Source organism: Quercus lobata, chromosome 3 (assembly GCF_001633185.2).
Source record: "Quercus lobata isolate SW786 chromosome 3, ValleyOak3.0 Primary Assembly, whole genome shotgun sequence".
Taxonomy (NCBI): Eukaryota; Viridiplantae; Streptophyta; class Magnoliopsida; order Fagales; family Fagaceae; genus Quercus; species Quercus lobata.
The window spans coordinates 48,777,065-48,791,820 of record NC_044906.1 but is presented as its reverse complement, the minus strand read 5'-3'; positions in this window follow the sequence as shown (position 1 = coordinate 48,791,820).

The following is a 14,756-nucleotide window of genomic DNA, read 5'->3' as shown; positions in this document are numbered from 1 at the left end:
CATGCCAGGCTAGAGGTTTTCGCGAGTATCTCGCGAGTAAGGCCAACCTGCGAAGGACTCGCGAAACTCTCTATTTGGCAAAAAGTGAAGTTTTGCTTTATCAAGTATTTACCCACACTATATATACCATCATTACCCACAATTTGTAAAGAGTGCTTTTCAGAGGGAAAATCCTAGAAAATACACTTGAGAGTTAGAGATTGTCATACCCACAATCATCTACACATTTTCTTGTGGTTTTCCTCAACTCCTACCTCTCCATCTCTATATCCTTGAGAGGTTGTTAGCCTAAACACTTACCACACTCATACTGAGTGTAAAGTGAGATTTTGGTGCTACTGGGAAGTATTGGAAGGAGTCATTCATTGACAAATGCAATTGGGCTAAATTGCAGGATCTGGATAGCAAGAAAAGACAAGGCTCCAGGAAGTTAGTTGGTAGCAGGAGTTTGGAGGGCTCAAGTACATGGGGTAGACTAGGCTTGGAGGGTATTTTGTTATTCGTGTACTCCAACTTTATTCTCTAGTAGATCGATTTCAACTTGGAGAGTCACAGAGAGGTTTTTCACTGAGTTTTTTGGTTTCCTCTTCAATAACACGTCTCGAAGTTATCTCGTGTTTGCATCTCCCTTCCTTACTCTTTAAGTTTTTCTTTTATTGTTGATAATGGATGAATATGGCTCAGGGTAGTGATAACGGTTGTTTGCGCTCATTTACTCTTGTTCTGCACTTAGTATAAGTTAGAGTAAAAACTATCTAGCAGTATTTTTTATTTGGGGGTTTGAACAAGCTCTTATATTTTTATACAAATCCGAGCTTTCATAACGTGGGTAGAATTTATAAATTAATGCATTCCTTTAACCCAAAAAAAAAAATGAACTTCAAATTTGGATGTTCCAAAAGCTAAAGTCTTAATTCTATGGAATTTTTAAATTACCTTTCTTTCAATATTAGAAATTTCTAAAGTACAATTTATAGAAAATTTCACCTTAAAATTCATCATACATAGGAGATAGAATTTCATGTGCATAATCTAGTTAGATATACATCACAAAATCTCAAATGAATGAAAAAACAACATTTTAGTATGGACAATTTAGAAAAAATAAAAATAGGAAAAGGAAATGTTAGTATAAAGTCAAGATATGGATATATAAGATTAAAAAAAACAAAAGATTAGGTGAAAGAAAAAGAGAAGCAAATAAATCTAAGTTGACAAGCAAGAATAAATGCCTTACCTACTCGCTTATTCTGTTCTTTCTTTGTTTTCATTTTCTTTTTTTCTTTTTTCTTTTTTGAGATGGAAAAGGTATTTCTTTTTTGATACAATGGATTATAATATTACATATAGTAGAAGTTATAGATGGGTTCCATATGAGCTTAGTTTTAACAAAATTGAAACTGAGGCTACCTTGGAAGCTTCCCTAGGTATGTTTTGAAGCCAATATTGAATGCTTCTTGTTGTAAGTATTGATAATAGATTTTACAAATTTGTTCATGTGTGTTTTTCTTTCGCTATTCATAAACAATTGGTTGCTTTGTTTGCTTAAAATTTTTAATATAAATGTTAAATGTAATAAAATTTTATTGCACTTAAATTAACATTATATTTTTGTGAGACATATTATTGCTAAATGGTTTAGTACATGTTACATCTAATGTTGCTTTTGATAAAAGTTATATCACTCAATTATACTTTATAAATCACTATTTTCTTGAATCCAAGTTTTTATTTAATATCAATTATAGGTTAATCACATGCAAAATTTCAAAATAATCAATTGCCTTTTACGGTAAGGGTAAACTTGAATATTGTACCTTAGATGCAATACATTTAATTCCTTAATCAAATTCAAACACATAGTTGCATTAAATTAAAATATAGTTGGAAATAGTAACTATAATGCTACTTTTTTTTTTTAAACCGTAATACTACTTTGTTTATTGTTCAAAACAACCAGGTGTTTTTTTTTTTTTGTTTTTGAGAAACCAGACCAAGAGCCTGGGAATGCATCGAAGAAAAACTATTAAGGAACATCAAAAACTACCAATGGGGAAATGTCCTCAAGTATATCATCAAACCATACCGGAGTTCCCAGCAAGTTTTTTGCTTTTTTAGCTAAAGCATCAGCCACTACATTGCAGATCCGGTGGGCATGAACAAAAATAGAATTCTGAAAAACAGGGACTAAGGATTGAACATCCTCTACAATTGACCAGAAAGACAATAGTGTAGCATTCCCTTTAGAAATGACACTTACTACTGAAGCTGAATCCCCTTCGAAGATGACATTGTGAAGACCAATCTCAGCAGCAAATTGCGCAGCCCAGCGGCAGGCGAGTTCTTCCATATCAACTGTGGACAAGGACATCGGGATTGGCATAGACAGAGCTCCGATGACTTCTCCATTCCAGTCGCGAGCAACAGCACCTATCCCAGCCAAGTTGGTGTCTTTGAAAACTGCAGCATCAAAGTTCACCTTGACAAGTCCAGGGTCAGGTAGGAGCCACTGGTGCAGCACTGATGGCAGGGGAACGGGAGGCTCATATTCCTATGCTACCAGAAAGTCTTGCAACAGATTGCTCGCCAGAGATGTAATCCAGGACATAGGCTGTGATGGACGCCCAAAATGAAGAGCATTCCTTATGTTACATAGACACCAAGCTGAAACCGCAAAGAGTTCTTTTCTAAAATCATCATTAATCTGCAAAAACCGATTAAGCAAATCACACAGAAATTCAGGGGAGGGGGAGAAACTGCTTGTTGGAACCAACTATGAGCATTCCACACACACTTCACATCCTTGCACTGCCAGAATGCGTGTAGCACATCCTCAGGGCTGCCATTGCAGATTTCACAAAGCTCTGAAGTTGAAATATGTCGCCGGAAAAGGTTGGCCATTGCTGGAAGAGCATTGTTGCAAGCTCTCCAAATAAAATGCTTGATTTTGTTGGGCACCCGTAGCTACCAAACCCCTCCAAAATTGTTTTCTTGGTTCAAAATTTGAGCTTCCTACATTATTCATAGTGGCAGAAGCAGTCAAGAGCTTGTAAGCACTACTTGTGGTGAACAAACCAGATGGAGTATCGGCCCACACCACACGATCAACTGGACTTCTAATGCTAAGGGGAATTCCCAAAATCATAGATGCTTCATGAGGAAGAAAAAGTTGCTGAACTAAGTCTGATTTCCACAAGCACAAGTTAGAATTAATCAAGGTGCTCACTCTAGCTTTGGCCAGAACAGAAGGGAGGGGGAGATAATAGAGCTATTAGGTCTCATAGGTAACTATTTATCTTCCCTGATTCGAACAGACTGGCCATTCCCAATTCGCCACACCATACCTTTCCAAATTACATCCCTAGCACTAATAATACTTTTCCAAGCATAAGAGCCAACAACCGAATCCTGTGCCTCAAGGATGGAACAATTTGAAAAAAATCTAGCTTTGAACACTCTGAAACAAAGAGAATCTGGATTTTTTATCATTCGCCAAACTTGTTTTGCCAATAAAGCGTCATTGAACTTTTCAATTTCTTTAAAACCCATACCACCAACTTCTTTTGCCAATAAATGCACCTTCCTTGAATCTCTATTATAACCCCACCAAAATTTACTGATAAGAGCCTTCGATTCTTTAATCAGACCTTTAAGGAGCTTGAAACAACTCATGGTATATGTTGGTATTGCTTGAATAAATGACTTGATAAGAACTTCCCTACCAGCTTGTGACAACAATTTTTCTTTCCAACCTTGTAGCTTCTTCCACACCCTCTCTTTCAAATAAACAGAGCTTTGTTTTTTGGCTCAACCCACCAGAGCTGGTAGCCCCAAATATTTTTCATATTGGTATATAGCCAGAACACCCAAAAGATGTTGGATCCAAGTTTGGAGTGAGTGAGTGTGGGGTATTTGAGCTAAAGAAAATGTTTGTCTTCTCTTTATTAATTTTTTGGCCAGACCCTCTCTCATAGATAGCCAAAAGCTCCATAATCCTCTCACATTCTACCTCAATAGCCCGATAAATTAAATAAGACACTATTATCTGCAAAGAATAGGTGGGAGTCTCGAGGCCTATTCCTGCAGATTGCTACTGTGGACGCAAAGGGTCGTTTAAGAAGGAGTCACCACATAGTTTTTGCAATGGTCTAGGTGTAGAAAAAACATAGTTTGTATCGCATACAAAATATACGCAGCGGAAAATTAACGAATCTACTTCATTTGCAATTGATAACATGTACTATGTAAATTTCAGAAGTTAAGAACAAGAGAGCATACCTTGGTGCGGTGAAATTCAAAACCAAAGATTAGAAGTACTTGGAAACACTTTTAATCTTCACTCCAATTCCACTTATGCCTGAGAAGTGTGGTCTCTTAATCAGTTTATACATATGTGTTTAAGGGAGAATAAGAGAGTGGCTTACACTCACATACACATCATTTTCATACATTTTCATGCATTACAAATTTTGTATGTTTCTCTCCTTATATATAACTGATTATCTAATTGGGCTAACCTTTTGGGCCATTCCAATTGGGTTTTAGTATGTGACTTGGAGTGGGACCAAAATGGACAAATATGACACTAGCTCCAATGGGTTTTAGGCCTTTCTATCAACTCTTGACAAGCCCAAAATTACCATTAATTCTATTTAATACCACTATATAAATATAATTGCACTCTAGGTTTTATTAATAAATTATATCCCGAGACTTTATTATAAATCCAACCCCTTCATTAAAATATTCATAGTAATACAAAGTCATGAATGTTGACTGCTACTTTGAAGATTACTACATCTTAATCCTTGAGTACCCGGTTTAATCCTTTAGGTTATTCATCATATATTTATGAAATCTAATTTCATAAATATATACTTTAGTAACTTCTTACTAAAGTAGTTAGGCCTAACATTCTGAATAATTAAACCCATTAAACTTATCTTAAGGAAATATTTTATAGCTCCGTTAAGAGATTATGAATTCCATCTTAAGAATATATGTTCCTTCAATATTGAATGTGGTTGTCCAACATACTAAGATTTTGATCGTGACTTTAGATCTCACATCTGATATATCAAAGCAACCTACACTTCATGATTAGGTTCATTATTCTCTCAAGATTGAGAGTTGATGTAAATAGAAGTCGTGAGATTTATTATTCATTTAACAGTCGTTAGTAGAATAATAAATCTCACAACGGTCCAGTTCAATATGTCGTAATACTTAAAACTTATTAACATATCAACTAGAAGTCTCCACTTCCATGATCAAGTCAATTCATCTTCGTTGATATGTTATAGTTTTCACAGATGAAATGCCCAATTTCACACCGACTACAAACTAAAATTCTGAGTTTACAAAGAACTTGTGATTTATATCTTTTGTGACTAAATCACATAAATCACATACTATGCATCTTATGGACTATATGATAATGTCCAAATATTTATGTTACCATTATTTTAGATAATAATAAAACAACTTTATTAATCATAACATAATATCATACATGGCATACAATAGGATTTTAGGGCACTAATCCTAACACTAGGAACCATATATATAGCATCCTTTTGAGAAAGGACCTTTTGATCTTACTACTAGAGATATGGGTTCAGAGTAAAGGTACGGTCTTGGAAAGGTGTTAGGCACCCAAAACCGCCCAACCCTAAGGTTGGCTTCCCATCATTGTGTCTTATGTCTTAACTCTATTTAAGGCACACTCAATACTTGTATCTAACTCACACACACGCTAACATACATCTAGCAATCAACATAGCATCAAACATCCCTAACCATACACAAACAAAGCCTACCATACATCTAATTATGCATATCACTTCATCAAAGACCCTAGCATTCATCTAATCATGGCATCAAAGCATATCAAATTGGGCAGCAACAAAATAAGGCAGCAAAGTAGGCATGGTGAGCAAAAATAGATCAACACATGTATTCCAAACTCTTAAACATGAAATCACACATCAAACAAACATATTTAACTCTATCATTAAAGCAAGACCATATCACAAATGCATGAACATTTCAAATGCATGACTTACCTTTTACTTACCTTGCAGCAACTTAGCACCTATGGCATTATGCATGAGCATATGAATGCAGGGTCATGGCATTGAAACAAAGAAAACACTAAACAAACCCTAATTCTAACATGTGATAGCAAACAAGTAATTAAACATGTGAAACATAGACATTGAAAGCATAAAAGCATGGGAAAAGAAGCTAAACAAGCAAACATGTGAAAGAAGGTGCAAAGCAAACAAAAAATTAGGGTTTCTGGGCAGTAACTTTCGTACGCAGGTTTTTGCCCAGAAACCCTAATGAATGTTTAATTAGTGTGTAAAACACTAATAAATGTTTAGACCCCCAATTTTAACAATACCGACACAAGCTTATACACAAACAATATATGTGCGGAATGATGAATATAAGCTATATCTAAGTTGGTAAAACACTTTAAACTCTAATTAATCACAAACACAATAGCAATAAAAAAGTAAAGAGTAAGGGAAAAGAGATGCAAACACAAAGATAACACCAGCACATGTTATCGAAGAGAAAACCGAAGAACTTGGCATAAAACCTCTTCGCCGCCCTCCAAATGGTCAAATGACCCACGAAAGAATAAAGTTGGGATACATGAATAGCAGAAGACCCTCCAAGCCTAATCTACCCAATGCACCTAAGCCCTCCAAGCTTCTTGCTCTAATAGGGTTAAGCCTAACCATGTATTTTTTAACTTCTTAGATCCCGCAATAAGCCCATTGCATCAACCAAGTAACTTGGTCATCTCCGAACTACTTCCCAAGTACCAAAATACCTCCTCACTAATATGGGTATGGTGAGATAAGGATTTGGCAAATGTACCTCTCAAGGATATGTCAATGGAGAGTGTAAGAGTAGAGAAATTTGGAGAATCAAATGTCAAAGATTATGGACAAGTCAATCTTGTTTTTCTCTAGGGTTTCTTTCTTGAAATTCTCTTTGGAAACTCTCTACATTTCGTGGGTATAAGGGCATTTATAGTAATGTATGTGAGGAATGCGAAAAGTCAATTTTCATCCAAACAGGGCATTCTAACGACTCAGTCTCGCGAGTGGAACAAGTCGTGAGTTTGAGTCGTGAGCTAACTGCCTGGCTAGACTGTATATTTTATCCTGTAGTGCTCCAACTATCATGAACCTTCAGTTCCCTGCATGCTTCACACGTGTACTACTTTTGGCGACTTGCTAATCACGAGTCAGTCGCGAGGCTCCTTTGTATGCACACACCTTGAATTTTCTTCACACTTTCTCACACACAACCCTTACATAATTCCCACCTAAAAACAGGGTCTCTAATTGCTAAAATACAAGAAAATTTAGCACGGAATAAAGCCAACACATGATTGAATAAATTCAACCTTACACCTAAAAACACAAAAAGAGGGCAGAATCTCAAAACAGGAAATCTAATAGCCTAACATGCATTTAAAACACACGAACATAAAAACCTAAGCTAGAAAAACATGTTAAAGCATATTATAAAAAAGGAAATTAAACAAACAGAAGATTAAAGTGCAAAAAATAAAATAAAAGAAGAAGAAAGGTTTAAAACTAATACCTCAAAGAAAAGCTCTTCAAGCTTGATATTTTCCATTTCCCTTAGTCAAATCTATTCAAAAACCAATAAGAAAGTGATTAGTAATATTCAACTCAAAGATCAATGCCAAAAAAGAACCTAATCAAAAGAAAATTGACTTGAGGGTGTTTTGTGAAAAACTCCCTTTTTGATTCACTATTTCTAGTGAATCTTAGTATTTTCCCGTGAGATTTCTGTGTTTTGAAAGTATACAATGTAAGGCCTTTTATAGTGTGAAAAAGGGGGTTTGGAACGATCCCCAAACGACATGGGATTCATTCCAAACCTCAACATAAATGCAAAAAACTTGCCTTGTTTAGGTTTCTAAAAATTGCTATGTAAGCACAAGATCAAGCCTGCGTAAGCATGAAGAAAGCTACGTACACAGGCTGATTCATGCGTACACATAGCAAGGGCTTCCTTTGATCTTATTTTTCAAATTTTGATTTATTTGCTCATTAAAAGTTAAGTTTTTTCATTTTAATACTTCCCAAGTCAATTTAACTTCTGATTAGGCCCTAAACCAACCTTGAGGTCTTAAAATTCAGCATCATTAGGAAACGGGGGTCCAAGTCATAGGGGTACAAAATGCGGTGTCTACAGCTACGGCCTGAATATGCCCATCCACCTCAGACTGTTGCAACAAATTTTGTAATCCCATAGCACACATGAGAAATAAATAAGGAGATAAATGATCACCTTATTGAATCCCCCTTGACGATTTGATATTACCCACGGGTTGGCCATTGAGAAGCACTGCATAAGACATCGATTTCAAGCAGAACATAATTAATTTAATCATTCTCTCATCAAGACCCAGATGATGCATAAGCCTCTCTAGAAATTCCCACTCTACTCAATCAAATGCTTTACTCATATCTAGTTTGAGAGCCATATACCCCAACTTCCTTTGGGTTTTCCTCTTCAAATAGTGTAAAGTTTCAAACGCCACAAGAATGTTATTTGTAATTAACCGACCCGACAAGAAGGCACTTTGTGAACCTGGAATAGAGTTAGCCAAAAACTTCTTCAAACGATTAACCACCATTTTTGCAATTAATTTATAAATGACATTTCATAAACTAATGGGCCTAAAATCCGAAACTTTCTTTGAATTTTTTATCTTAGGGATCAGGGAGATAAAGGTGGTATTAAGAGATTCCGGAACAATACCTGAGTTCAAGACTCGAAGCACAACAACAATGACATCCTTCCCCATAATGTACCAGAATGACTTGTAAAAAATTGGAGACATACCGTCCAGGCCCGAGGCCATATGCGAAGCCATTTGAGTAAGAGCTTATTGCACTTCACAGGCTTGGAAATCACCACCCATACTGGCACTCCTGTCGTCACCAACAGTGTGTTGTATACCATTTAAAATACTTTCAAATCCAAATGGATTAGACCTTGTGAAAATTTTCTCAAAATACTTCTCCACCACACTTCCCATTCTAGCCTTATCCACCACCCACTGACCAGAATCATCTTCCAAACCCAAGATCAGATTACGCCGGTTTCTCTGGTTCGCTTTGCAATGAAAATATGTGGTATTTCTATCACCTTCTTTGATCCAAGTATTACGTGATTATTGCTTCCACATACATTCTTCCTTAGATTGTAACATCTGAATTTCGAACCTCAGAGCATTAATCTGAGCTAGATTGTTTCTATAACACCCTCCTTCCTCTGCTTCCTTCAATTTAGCTAGTTTTTTCCTAAGGGAAGTTCAGACACGACCAAAAGAATTTATGTTCCAAGCTTTGAGATTAACCTAGCAAGCAAAAATCTTTCTATTAAATTCCCCAATCGAACCTGGTTGCTAGTTTTCCCCCCAGGAGTCCCTAAACACATCTTCACAAGATCTATTCTTTAACCACATTGCTTCAAAGTGAAATGGCCGGCCCTTTTTATAGAACCTTTGATTTTTTGAATTTAAGCATAGCAAGACAAGTTTGTGATCGGAATGAAAAGCATCCAAGTGATGTATATGTGAGGTAGGAAACCTCAAGATCCAACCAATAGAAGCTATACCTTAATCCAAATGAATTCACACATTTTGATTACCAGGTCATCTATTACACCATGTAAATGGAAAGCCAGAGATGCCCAAATCCTTCAGTCTACAAAATTCAAAAGCATCCTGGAACCCCTGCATTTGTCTTTCTAGTTTATCCAACCATTTTTGTTTCTCATTAGCAAAGAGAATTTCATTAAAATCACCAACACAAACCCAAGGTAAATTGAACCGATTACTTAACATTCTAAGTAAGGACCAAGAGTTTTTCCGGTTGGCTGTCATAGGATCTCCATAGAATCCTGTAAACCGCCAGGCGTCATCAACTCCATGGTCAATAATTAAATCAATATGATTGTCAAAAAAAGACTGCACATCCACATTCATATCAACTGGCCAAATCAAAGCTAATCCTCCCCCAGTATTATGATGTGGAACCACAAAATATTAGCAAATTGAATCTTTCAGCCAATTCTCTCTAAAATAACTTTTTCAACCTTTGTTTCCATAAAAAAACACCAGCTTGGGATCTTTATTGCGTACTAACGCAATGAATTCGTTTTCTGTCTATGGGTTTCCAAGCCCATGACAGTTCCAACTAAGGCAATTCATAATGCATGGTAGTGTTGGGACCCAGCAGCCACCTTAATAGTTTCTTTGTCAAAAGAATTGCAAAAACTCATACACTGTTTTTTACCCTTACTCAAATCTACCACTATCGTAACAGGTCACCTATCCACATTCATAGGTGAGGAGTTATTCGAAGGTAGCCCTGCAACACATGCTAGTTTTTTCCTTTTTTTTTTTTTTTGGTGGTTCTAGAGAGAGGAGAAGAGATTACCTGAGTAGCATCTAGTAACGTAGGTGAATAATTTGTCAAATGAATTTGGCTTGGCATCGCAAGTTGTAGTAAATCTACATCAGTGCAGTAACTCACTCCGTGGCTGTCCTTAATCGATAGACCCACAACTGCCTCCTCCAATCAGTTTGCATGGCATAACGCCACCCTCGTCAATGTCAGCCCATCCAAACAATCCGTTGGTTTACCATTAACAAACTCAGAACTAACATTGTCAGGGTTAGGCTTTGAGATCTCAAGGTTAACCATGGAATTTTTAGCATCCATTGCCGACAAGTGATCATCTTTGTTTCCATCTTGATTCGATTGAATGCCACTATCACTAGCTTGGTTTGTCGACTGCCCCCTATTGCTATTCTTCTTCCTCCACCATGGTGCTTGACTATAGGAGCTACCCGATATAACCACCATAATTTTCCGACTTAACCGTAGAGGCTCCAGTCTCAACCACTCCCCATATTGTTGCTCATCTCTTAACAATGAACCCTTAGCCAGAAGCCAAGCCTTACATTCACATTCCCCATGAGTAACCTGACCACACCAATAACTGAAATTTGGAAGCCGTTCATATTTTATGCCAACCCAGCCCACCAGTTTCCCTTCAAACCACAGTTTAGAGCAATGTGAGATAGGTTTTAATATGTCAAGGTTAATTCAAACCCTCAAAAATTCACCCCCTGAGCCATCATCTTTAGGATCAGCAACTTGAATAACTTCACCAATCGATTTCCCAATTTGCTTCCCAGTCTCATGCTTCAAACTCAGCTCTAGGATGTTATGGAATTGAACCCAAAAAGTAGCTCGAGAGAATTCCAAATAGGGTGTCGATTCGACGTTGTGAACTTGCTAAAATGCCACAAAATACTTATTATAGGACCACGGTTCAAATTCAAGGACTCGCTCAAGGTCCACGGAGTCCTCAAACTTGAATAGCAAAATATGCTCTCCTATATCTCTAATCTTCAGTTTACCAACCAGGTTCAACAACGGTTTGAATGTTCGAGCCACTGCATCCATGTTCAGGACTCTCTTCGTAAAAAATCTGCTTGCTAAATGGTGAACCACTGCTTCTTGGTTCGAAACTTCAGCCCCTCCCTCTTCTTCTTCCATGAGAGAAAACCTAGCCCATAAGTCATCCAATCTAGCCATTAGAGTGAACAGAGTGCAGTGCTGAAAGAAAAAACATAGAGACTAACCCCAAACAACACACACCGTCCTATCGAACCGACAACAGTTGAAGGGAACAAAGACCTAAACTAGGTTAGGGACACGATTCTACAAGCGGCTAGGAGGGAAATTAAATAAATAAATAAATTGGGAAATTAAATTCCATGGCTAGGTTCTTTGAATAAATTGAATATTTTGACCTCTAGAAATTAACACCCCACCACTAAATAACCCAAAAAGGAAAACCATTAAAAATGAGCTATGATTGAAATTTAGTACGATATTGGCCAACAATTAGGCCATTACGTCTTCGATATTGGATGAAATAAGCAAAATGGGTCTTCAACTAAATAATTATGAACCTGTCTTGTGGGCTACCATTTTGAACAAAATATAGGGATGGCAATTTCTGCCCAACCCGCGGGTACCCGGTCCGATAAGGAATAGGATCAGGTTTGGGTTTAAAAAAAAACCCGAACCAAGACCGGGTCGGGTCCAGGTTTTTACAAAAATCCGACCCGGACCCGACCCAACCCAATTATATATAACTTATAATTCCTCAAATACCCCCCTATATATATATATATATATATATATATATTGTTATAAACCCTAAAATTTCTATTCCTCATCCTCATTTCATTTCAGCTCACACAGCCCGCCTCTCTCATCTCTATTCTCTTCAGTCTCACACAATCTCACTGTCTCACTCACAAATCACAATCTCACTCACTCTCAATCTCACCTTCGGCCAACTCTCTCGCCGCCGTCCCAAGCCTTCACCGCCATCCTAAGCTCTATCAGTGTCACCAGTCCCAAGCTCTTTGCTCTCTCAACTCCATTTCGTCCTCGCCATCACCGATCTCATACTGTCGCACAGTCCTCTGCCCCTCTCATCTTCCTCGTCCATGGCCACAAGCGTGACACGGCCTCACTCCACCTCGTTCTCCATTTTTTTTTCTTTTTTTCTCGGTTCAATTCGCCTCAATCATGTGAGTTTGTGTTTATGTTTATGATTTCTGAAAGGGAAAAAATGAAAATCATAGATCTGAAATTTGTGTTTGTGATTTCTATGTTTATGTTGTGATTGTGTTTGGATTTGTGTTTGTGTTTGTGATTTTGGGTCGAAAAATCATAAATCAAAATTTTTGTTTCTAATTTTGGGCTGGGCATAAGCGACGAGGCCCACCAGGGTGGGTTTGGGGTGGGAAAAAAAACTCATTTATTAAATGGGCTGGGTTCGAGTTACAGTAGCAGGCCCAGGGGTCAAGTTCGAGTTTAGAAAAACCCGGCCCAAACCCGACCCGTTGCCATTCCTAACAAAATATGATTGAAGTCAAAACTTATATTGTATGAAGTTTTGTCCTAACTTCATATCATGTTTTTACCATAAACATGTTAAAATGTGTTAGCCCAAAGGTAAAAAGTCAAGATATAGATAAATAAGATTTATAAATAAAATAAAATAAAAATAAAAATAAAAACTAAAGATTAGATAAATGAGAAAGAAAAACGGATAAATCTAAGATGGCAAGCAAGAATAAATATCTTGCCTACTTGCTTTTCTTATTTTTTATTTTTTTATTTTTTTGTTTCGTTTTCTTTTGAGATTGAGATTTTTTTTTTTTTTTGGGATAGGATGGATAGTAATTTTATAAATAGTAAAAATTATAGATAAATCCCACATGAACTTACTTTTAACAAAATTGAAACTAAAACTAACTTGGAAGTTTCCTTACTAGGTGAGTTTTGAAGTCAAAATTAGATTCTTCTTGTTGTAATTATTTAACTAGTACTTAGATAAAGTACCTCTAGTGCTACTCTTCAAGGAAATGGTAACCCTCCTCTGCTAATCTGATGCTCAACACATGTTCTAACGCTCAAAACATATTTGAATTATCTATTTGGGATTAGTAACACATGTTCTAACGCTCAACAAAAAAAAGGGCCCATTTTGTATATATTCTAATGCTCAGCACAAAAGGTGTATTTTCACAAAAGTCAGCCAATACAGAAGACCCCACAACCCAAAGAAGTTCAACGTTTGGGTGCATTTGGGCTTGGGATTTGTGTTAATATGGAAAAGGAAAACCAGTAAAACTGAGCTATTAAATTTAGTGCGATACTGGCCAACAATCAGGCCATCAAGTAAATAAGCATAATCAATCTTCAGCTAAGTGCCCGTTTGGTTCCACATTTTCAGCTCAAAAAGCGCTTTTTGAAAAAAGCCAGTCCTAAATTTGCGTTTGGTTAAGCCCAAAACGCAACTTTTATCAAAAAGTTGCGTTTTGGGCATAGAGCAAAAACGCGGACAAACGCGAAAAATTTTATGGACCTCTGAGGGTCCATAAATGAAAACGCGCAGTGCGCGTTTTGGATGGTTACCGTTGCTACGGTAGAATTACGGAAATACCCCTTCAATTAGAACATCAACTCTTTCGGAAACAGTAGATCAAGAACAGAAAAAAAATAAAAAAATAAAAAAATAAAAAAAAATAGAACAGCTCTTTCGGAAGCAGCAGATCAAGAACAGAAAAAAAGAAAAAAAAAATTTAGAACAACTCTTTTGGAAACAGCAGATCAAGAACAGAAAAAAAAAAAAAAATTAGAGCAACAACTCTTTCGGATCAACAGCAGATCAACAACAACAACAAGAAAATTAGAACAACAGCAGATCAAGACCCTCTGGCAAATCAAAAAGACTGACGGAAAAAAAAGGGGAGGGAGAGATTTACCGACCATCCAATCTTCTCGATCATCCAAGCTTCCCGATGATCCAAGAACAAGAAAAAAAAATAGAAAAAGAAGAAGGAGAGCTGGTTCCTTCATTCGTTTTGAAGTGCTAAGAGAACAAAAAAAAAAAAAAAAAAAAAAAAAAAAAAAAAAAAAAATGAAGGAGAGCGACTGTTCTGGCCTGAAGTGCTAAGAGGGAAAAAAAAAAAAAAAAAGAGAGCGACTATTCTGGACTGAAGTGCTTAAGAGGAAAAAAAAAAGATGAAAGAGTTGTGGAATGAATGTTCTGGATAGTGCTGGTGTGGTAGGAATAAAAGAGGAATGAAGGAAAAAACA